Here is a 10,489-nt window from a genome sequence, read left to right as displayed (position 1 = left end):
CTCTTTCTGCCAATTTTCACCAAATTTGCTTTTTGTTAGATTAGCAACTGAGTCACGATCATTATGTTTAAAAAAACAAAATATATCTCCAAATGCAAGCTATATACATGCTTTTCCCAATAAAAACAGTAGATATCACAAAAACGTTCTATTCTCTTCATACTATATCAACATTCGAGCCCACCCTAGTTTCAGATATAGAAATCAATACAAATAGGAAACAGACTATAGCTTGAATACACGCTGATGAAAAGTCCATTTGACCCCATAAATTTCTGTTTCACATTTTTTGCAAGCAAAATGACTATTTTTAACATTTTTCAAAGCCTTATAAAAAAAAATGTCATTTTCCTATAGGTTACAAGAGCGCAATTATTCGTAATGCATTTTCCATAGGGTACCAGTGGTGTTCCGTATTTTTTTCTCGAAGACTACACAAACTAGCAAAAAACGGGTAGCAGTTCCTGTTACTGGAAATGCCAGTGTTGCATAACAACCAAAAAAATACATATGGTCATGCGGCAAAAAATGACTTAAAATGCAGTTGAAAAACATCGTCTATTTTTTTGGCTTAATGAAAAGGGCATATTTTTAATGGCTCCGACGTGCAGAAATGGAAGATATTTTCTATACTTTGTAAAATGGGAATTAGATTTTCTGGATTTTTTAAACCTAATTGGATAAGCTTTCGATTAAAAGTAATTCCAATCCTGTATCATCCAATCAGAAGCCGTACAAGATTCTATTCTTAGTACCATCTTGGGGTAAAAAACTTGCCGGTAAAATGTAAACAAATAATTGCGCTCTTGTAACCTATAGAGTGATGGAGAAATTTTTCAAAACTTAAGCACACGGGCCATATGAAGCGCAAGCGTCTTTCTAGCTCATATCACAGCTTCAAAACATTATCTGATCACTCTCTGAATTTTGAGATTAATTTATTGGACGTCGATCTGGCCTAAAATTTGAACTGATTTTTTGACCAAATACGGCACTGTTCAAAAGGACAAGAAGATAATGTTAATTTACTGCCCTAATTTTTTAAAGGTCATCCAGCACTAATCATTTTGCTGACAAAACCGTTCTGATATGGAAAAGCTACATAGAATTTTGAAGAATGGCTTTAAATGAAACCATTTTTTGAAAAAATACGTTTTTGAAACAGACTATAGTTTTTCCAAATTTCAAATATATGAGAATATTACTACTTTGGCATGAAAAACTATTCTCTAACTACAATACTTAATGCAAAGATTAATTTTTCCACTTTGCAATTCAACTCAATCATTGGTGTTTGCTGAGGGGCTCTTTCTGCCAATTTTCACCAAATTTGCTTTTTGTTAGATTAGCAACTGAGTCACGATCATTATGTTTAAAAAAACAAAATATATCTCCGAATGCAAGCTATATACATGCTTTTCCCAATAAAAACAGTAGATATCACAAAAACGTTCTATTCTCTTCATACTATATCAACATTCGAGCCCACCCTAGTTTCAGATATAGAAATCAATACAAATAGGAAACAGACTATAGCTTGAATACACGCTGATGAAAAGTCCATTTGACCCCATAAATTTCTGTTTCACATTTTTTGCAAGCAAAATGACTATTTTTAACATTTTTCAAAGCCTTATAAAAAAAAATGTCATTTTCCTATAGGTTACAAGAGCGCAATTATTCGTAATGCATTTTCCATAGGGTACCAGTGGTGTTCCGTATTTTTTTCTCGAAGACTACACAAACTAGCAAAAAACGGGTAGCAGTTCCTGTTACTGGAAATGCCAGTGTTGCATAACAACCAAAAAAATACATATGGTCATGCGGCAAAAAATGACTTAAAATGCAGTTGAAAAACATCGTCTATTTTTTTGGCTTAATGAAAAGGGCATATTTTTAATGGCTCCGACGTGCAGAAATGGAAGATATTTTCTATACTTTGTAAAATGGGAATTAGATTTTCTGGATTTTTTAAACCTAATTGGATAAGCTTTCGATTAAAAGTAATTCCAATCCTGTATCATCCAATCAGAAGCCGTACAAGATTCTATTCTTAGTACCATCTTGGGGTAAAAAACTTGCCGGTAAAATGTAAACAAATAATTGCGCTCTTGTAACCTATAGAGTGATGGAGAAATTTTTCAAAACTTAAGCACACGGGCCATATGAAGCGCAAGCGTCTTTCTAGCTCATATCACAGCTTCAAAACATTATCTGATCACTCTCTGAATTTTGAGATTAATTTATTGGACGTCGATCTGGCCTAAAATTTGAACTGATTTTTTGACCAAATACGGCACTGTTCAAAAGGACAAGAAGATAATGTTAATTTACTGCCCTAATTTTTTAAAGGTCATCCAGCACTAATCATTTTGCTGACAAAACCGTTCTGATATGGAAAAGCTACATAGAATTTTGAAGAATGGCTTTAAATGAAACCATTTTTTGAAAAAATACGTTTTTGAAACAGACTATAGTTTTTCCAAATTTCAAATATATGAGAATATTACTACTTTGGCATGAAAAACTATTCTCTAACTACAATACTTAATGCAAAGATTAATTTTTCCACTTTGCAATTCAACTCAATCATTGGTGTTTGCTGAGGGGCTCTTTCTGCCAATTTTCACCAAATTTGCTTTTTGTTAGATTAGCAACTGAGTCACGATCATTATGTTTAAAAAAACAAAATATATCTCCAAATGCAAGCTATATACATGCTTTTCCCAATAAAAACAGTAGATATCACAAAAACGTTCTATTCTCTTCATACTATATCAACATTCGAGCCCACCCTAGTTTCAGATATAGAAATCAATACAAATAGGAAACAGACTATAGCTTGAATACACGCTGATGAAAAGTCCATTTGACCCCATAAATTTCTGTTTCACATTTTTTGCAAGCAAAATGACTATTTTTAACATTTTTCAAAGCCTTATAAAAAAAAATGTCATTTTCCTATAGGTTACAAGAGCGCAATTATTCGTAATGCATTTTCCATAGGGTACCAGTGGTGTTCCGTATTTTTTTCTCGAAGACTACACAAACTAGCAAAAAACGGGTAGCAGTTCCTGTTACTGGAAATGCCAGTGTTGCATAACAACCAAAAAAATACATATGGTCATGCGGCAAAAAATGACTTAAAATGCAGTTGAAAAACATCGTCTATTTTTTTGGCTTAATGAAAAGGGCATATTTTTAATGGCTCCGACGTGCAGAAATGGAAGATATTTTCTATACTTTGTAAAATGGAAATTAGATTTTCTGGATTTTTTAAACCTAATTGGATAAGCTTTCGATTAAAAGTAATTCCAATCCTGTATCATCCAATCAGAAGCCGTACAAGATTCTATTCTTAGTACCATCTTGGGGTAAAAAACTTGCCGGTAAAATGTAAACAAATAATTGCGCTCTTGTAACCTATAGAGTGATGGAGAAATTTTTCAAAAATTAAGCACACGGGCCATATGAAGCGCAAGCGTCTATCTAGCTCATATCACAGCTTCAAAACATTATCTGATCACTCTCTGAATTTTGAGATTAATTTATTGGACGTCGATCTGGCCTAAAATTTGAACTGATTTTTTGACCAAATACGGCACTGTTCAAAAGGACAAGAAGATAATGTTAATTTACTGCCCTAATTTTTTAAAGGTCATCCAGCACTAATCATTTTGCCGACAAAACCGTTCTGATATGGAAAAGCTACATAGAATTTTGAAGAATGGCTTTAAATGAAACCATTTTTTGAAAAAAATACGTTTTTGAAACAGACTATAGTTTTTCCAAATTTCAAATATATGAGAATATTACTACTTTGGCATGAAAAACTATTCTCTAACTACAATACTTAATGCAAAGATTAATTTTTCCACTTTGCAATTCAACTCAATCATTGGTGTTTGCTGAGGGGCTCTTTCTGCCAATTTTCACCAAATTTGCTTTTTGTTAGATTAGCAACTGAGTCACGATCATTATGTTTAAAAAAACAAAATATATCTCCAAATGCAAGCTATATACATGCTTTTCCCAATAAAAACAGTAAATATCACAAAAACGTTCTATTCTCTTCATACTATATCAACATTCGAGCCCACCCTAGTTTCAGATATAGAAATCAATACAAATAGGAAACAGACTATAGCTTGAATACACGCTGATGAAAAGTCCATTTGACCCCATAAATTTCTGTTTCACATTTTTTGCAAGCAAAATGACTATTTTTAACATTTTTCAAAGCCTTATAAAAAAAAATGTCATTTTCCTATAGGTTACAAGAGCGCAATTATTCGTAATGCATTTTCCATAGGGTACCAGTGGTGTTCCGTATTTTTTTCTCGAAGACTACACAAACTAGCAAAAAACGGGTAGCAGTTCCTGTTACTGGAAATGCCAGTGTTGCATAACAACCAAAAAAATACATATGGTCATGCGGCAAAAAATGACTTAAAATGCAGTTGAAAAACATCGTCTATTTTTTTGGCTTAATGAAAAGGGCATATTTTTAATGGCTCCGACGTGCAGAAATGGAAGATATTTTCTATACTTTGTAAAATGGGAATTAGATTTTCTGGATTTTTTAAACCTAATTGGATAAGCTTTCGATTAAAAGTAATTCCAATCCTGTATCATCCAATCAGAAGCCGTACAAGATTCTATTCTTAGTACCATCTTGGGGTAAAAAACTTGCCGGTAAAATGTAAACAAATAATTGCGCTCTTGTAACCTATAGAGTGATGGAGAAATTTTTCAAAAATTAAGCACACGGGCCATATGAAGCGCAAGCGTCTATCTAGCTCATATCACAGCTTCAAAACATTATCTGATCACTCTCTGAATTTTGAGATTAATTTATTGGACGTCGATCTGGCCTAAAATTTGAACTGATTTTTTGACCAAATACGGCACTGTTCAAAAGGACAAGAAGATAATGTTAATTTACTGCCCTAATTTTTTAAAGGTCATCCAGCACTAATCATTTTGCCGACAAAACCGTTCTGATATGGAAAAGCTACATAGAATTTTGAAGAATGGCTTTAAATGAAACCATTTTTTGAAAAATACGTTTTTGAAACAGACTATAGTTTTTCCAAATTTCAAATATATGAGAATATTACTACTTTGGCATGAAAAACTATTCTCTAACTACAATACTTAATGCAAAGATTAATTTTTCCACTTTGCAATTCAACTCAATCATTGGTGTTTGCTGAGGGGCTCTTTCTGCCAATTTTCACCAAATTTGCTTTTTGTTAGATTAGCAACTGAGTCACGATCATTATGTTTAAAAAAACAAAATATATCTCCAAATGCAAGCTATATACATGCTTTTCCCAATAAAAACAGTAGATATCACAAAAACGTTCTATTCTCTTCATACTATATCAACATTCGAGCCCACCCTAGTTTCAGATATAGAAATCAATACAAATAGGAAACAGACTATAGCTTGAATACACGCTGATGAAAAGTCCATTTGACCCCATAAATTTCTGTTTCACATTTTTTGCAAGCAAAATGACTATTTTTAACATTTTTCAAAGCCTTATAAAAAAAATGTCATTTTCCTATATGTAACAAGAGCGCAATTATTCGTAATGCATTTTCCATAGGGTACCAGTGGTGTTCCGTATTTTTTTCTCGAAGACTACACAAACTAGCAAAAAACGGGTAGCAGTTCCTGTTACTGGAAATGCCAGTGTTGCATAACAACCAAAAAAATACATATGGTCATGCGGCAAAAAATGACTTAAAATGCAGTTGAAAAACATCGTCTATTTTTTTGGCTTAATGAAAAGGGCATATTCTTAATGGCTCCGACGTGCAGAAATGGAAGATATTTTCTATACTTTGTAAAATGGGAATTAGATTTTCTGGATTTTTTAAACCTAATTGGATAAGCTTTCGATTAAAAGTAATTCCAATCCTGTATCATCCAATCAGAAGCCGTACAAGATTCTATTCTTAGTACCATCTTGGGGTAAAAAACTTGCCGGTAAAATGTAAACAAATAATTGCGCTCTTGTAACCTATAGAGTGATGGAGAAATTTTTCAAAAATTAAGCACACGGGCCATATGAAGCGCAAGCGTCTATCTAGCTCATATCACAGCTTCAAAACATTATCTGATCACTCTCTGAATTTTGGTATTAATTTATTGGACGTCGATCTGGCCTAAAATTTGAACTGATTTTTTGACCAAATACGGCACTGTTCAAAAGGACAAGAAGATAATGTTAATTTACTGCCCTAATTTTTTAAAGGTCATCCAGCACTAATCATTTTGCCGACAAAACCGTTCTGATATGGAAAAGCTACATAGAATTTTGAAGAATGGCTTTAAATGAAACCATTTTTTGAAAAAATACGTTTTTGAAACAGACTATAGTTTTTCCAAATTTCAAATATATGAGAATATTACTACTTTGGCATGAAAAACTATTCTCTAACTACAATACTTAATGCAAAGATTAATTTTTCCACTTTGCAATTCAACTCAATCATTGGTGTTTGCTGAGGGGCTCTTTCTGCCAATTTTCACCAAATTTGCTTTTTGTTAGATTAGCAACTGAGTCACGATCATTATGTTTAAAAAAAACAAAATATATCTCCAAATGCAAGCTATATACATGCTTTTCCCAATAAAAACAGTAGATATCACAAAAACGTTCTATTCACTTCATACTATATCAACATTCGAGCCCACCCTAGTTTCAGATATAGAAATCAATACAAATAGGAAACAGACTATAGCTTGAATACACGCTGATGAAAAGTCCATTTGACCCCATAAATTTCTGTTTCACATTTTTTGCAAGCAAAATGACTATTTTTAACATTTTTCAAAGCCTTATAAAAAAAAATGTCATTTTCCTATAGGTTACAAGAGCGCAATTATTCGTAATGCATTTTCCATAGGGTACCAGTGGTGTTCCGTATTTTTTTCTCGAAGACTACACAAACTAGCAAAAAACGGTTAGCAGTTCCTGTTACTGGAAATGCCAGTGTTGCATAACAACCAAAAAATACATATGGTCATGCGGCAAAAAATGACTTAAAATGCAGTTGAAAAACATCGTCTATTTTTTTGGCTTAATGAAAAGGGCATATTTTTAATGGCTCCGACGTGCAGAAATGGAAGATATTTTCTATACTTTGTAAAATGGGAATTAGATTTTCTGGATTTTTTAAACCTAATTGGATAAGCTTTCGATTAAAAGTAATTCCAATCCTGTATCATCCAATCAGAAGCCGTACAAGATTCTATTCTTAGTACCATCTTGGGGTAAAAAACTTGCCGGTAAAATGTAAACAAATAATTGCGCTCTTGTAACCTATAGAGTGATGGAGAAATTTTTCAAAAATTAAGCACACGGGCCATATGAAGCGCAAGCGTCTATCTAGCTTATATCACAGCTTCAAAACATTATCTGATCACTCTCTGAATTTTGAGATTAATTTATTGGACGTCGATCTGGCCTAAAATTTGAACTGATTTTTTGACCAAATACGGCACTGTTCAAAAGGACAAGAAGATAATGTTAATTTACTGCCCTAATTTTTTAAAGGTCATCCAGCACTAATCATTTTGCCGACAAAACCGTTCTGATATGGAAAAGCTACATAGAATTTTGAAGAATGGCTTTAAATGAAACCATTTTTTGAAAAAATACGTTTTTGAAACAGACTATAGTTTTTCCAAATTTCAAATATATGAGAATATTACTACTTTGGCATGAAAAACTATTCTCTAACTACAATACTTAATGCAAAGATTAATTTTTCCACTTTGCAATTCAACTCAATCATTGGTGTTTGCTGAGGGGCTCTTTCTGCCAATTTTCACCAAATTTGCTTTTTGTTAGATTAGCAACTGAGTCACGATCATTATGTTTAAAAAAACAAAATATATCTCCAAATGCAAGCTATATACATGCTTTTCCCAATAAAAACAGTAGATATCACAAAAACGTTCTATTCTCTTCATACTATATCAACATTCGAGCCCACCCTAGTTTCAGATATAGAAATCAATACAAATAGGAAACAGACTATAGCTTGAATACACGCTGATGAAAAGTCCATTTGACCCCATAAATTTCTGTTTCACATTTTTTGCAAGCAAAATGACTATTTTTAACATTTTTCAAAGCCTTATAAAAAAAAATGTCATTTTCCTATAGGTTACAAGAGCGCAATTATTCGTAATGCATTTTCCATAGGGTACCAGTGGTGTTCCGTATTTTTTTCTCGAAGACTACACAAACTAGCAAAAAACGGTTAGCAGTTCCTGTTACTGGAAATGCCAGTGTTGCATAGCAACCAAAAAAATACATATGGTCATGCGGCAAAAAATGACTTAAAATGCAGTTGAAAAACATCGTCTATTATTTTGGCTTAATGAAAAGGGCATATTTTTAATGGCTCCGACGTGCAGAAATGGAAGATATTTTCTATACTTTGTAAAATGGGAATTAGATTTTCTGGATTTTTTAAACCTAATTGGATAAGCTTTCGATTAAAAGTAATTCCAATCCTGTATCATCCAATCAGAAGCCGTACAAGATTCTATTCTTAGTACCATCTTGGGGTAAAACACTTGCCGGTAAAATGTAAACAAATAATTGCGCTCTTGTAACCTATAGAGTGATGGAGAAATTTTTCAAAATTAAGCACACGGGCCATATGAAGCGCAAGCGTCTATCTAGCTCATATCACAGCTTCAAAACATTATCTGATCACTCTCTGAATTTTGAGATTAATTTATTGGACGTCGATCTGGCCTAAAATTTGAACTGATTTTTTGACCAAATACGGCACTGTTCAAAAGGACAAGAAGATAATGTTAATTTACTGCCCTAATTTTTTAAAGGTCATCCAGCACTAATCATTTTGCCGACAAAACCGTTCTGATATGGAAAAGCTACATAGAATTTTGAAGAATGGCTTTAAATGAAACCATTTTTTGAAAAATACGTTTTTGAAACAGACTATAGTTTTTCCAAATTTCAAATATAGGAGAATATTACTACTTTGGCATGAAAAACTATTCTCTAACTACAATACTTAATGCAAAGATTAATTTTTCCACTTTGCAATTCAACTCAATCATTGGTGTTTGCTGAGGGGCTCTTTCTGCCAATTTTCACCAAATTTGCTTTTTGTTAGATTAGCAACTGAGTCACGATCATTATGTTTAAAAAAACAAAATATATCTCCAAATGCAAGCTATATACATGCTTTTCCCAATAAAAACAGTAGATATCACAAAAACGTTCTATTCTCTTCATACTATATCAACATTCGAGCCCACCCTAGTTTCAGATATAGAAATCAATACAAATAGGAAACAGACTATAGCTTGAATACACGCTGATGAAAAGTCCATTTGACCCCATAAATTTCTGTTTCACATTTTTTGCAAGCAAAATGACTATTTTTAACATTTTTCAAAGCCTTATAAAAAAAAATGTCATTTTCCTATAGGTTACAAGAGCGCAATTATTCGTAATGCATTTTCCATAGGGTACCAGTGGTGTTCCGTATTTTTTTCTCGAAGACTACACAAACTAGCAAAAAACGGGTAGCAGTTCCTGTTACTGGAAATGCCAGTGTTGCATAACAACCAAAAAAATACATATGGTCATGCGGCAAAAAATGACTTAAAATGCAGTTGAAAAACATCGTCTATTTTTTTGGCTTAATGAAAAGGGCATATTTTTAATGGCTCCGACGTGCAGAAATGGAAGATATTTTCTATACTTTGTAAAATGGGAATTAGATTTTCTGGATTTTTTAAACCTAATTGGATAAGCTTTCGATTAAAAGTAATTCCAATCCTGTATCATCCAATCAGAAGCCGTATAAGATTCTATTCTTAGTACCATCTTGGGGTAAAAAACTTGCCGGTAAAATGTAAACAAATAATTGCGCTCTTGTAACCTATAGAGTGATGGAGAAATTTTTCAAAAATTAAGCACACGGGCCATATGAAGGGCAAGCGTCTATCTAGCTCATATCACAGCTTCAAAACATTATCTGATCACTCTCTGAATTTTGAGATTAATTTATTGGACGTCGATCTGGCCTAAAATTTGAACTGATTTTTTGACCAAATACGGCACTGTTCAAAAGGACAAGAAGATAATGTTAATTTACTGCCCTAATTTTTTAAAGGTCATCCAGCACTAATCATTTTGCCGACAAAACCGTTCTGATATGGAAAAGCTACATAGAATTGTGAAGAATGGCTTTAAATGAAACCATTTTTTGAAAAAATACGTTTTTGAAACAGACTATAGTTTTTCCAAATTTCAAATATATGAGAATATTACTACTTTGGCATGAAAAACTATTCTCTAACTACAATACTTAATGCAAAGATTAATTTTTCCACTTTGCAATTCAACTCAATCATTGGTGTTTGCTGAGGGGCTCTTTCTGCCAATTTTCACCAAATTTGCTTTTTGTTAGATTAGCAACTGAG

Source organism: Mytilus californianus, unplaced genomic scaffold, assembly GCF_021869535.1.
Source record: "Mytilus californianus isolate M0D057914Y unplaced genomic scaffold, xbMytCali1.0.p SCAF_10, whole genome shotgun sequence".
Classification (NCBI taxonomy): domain Eukaryota; kingdom Metazoa; phylum Mollusca; class Bivalvia; order Mytilida; family Mytilidae; genus Mytilus; species Mytilus californianus.
The sequence above is the reverse complement of the archived record's forward strand: the minus strand, read 5'-3'. Positions refer to the sequence as shown.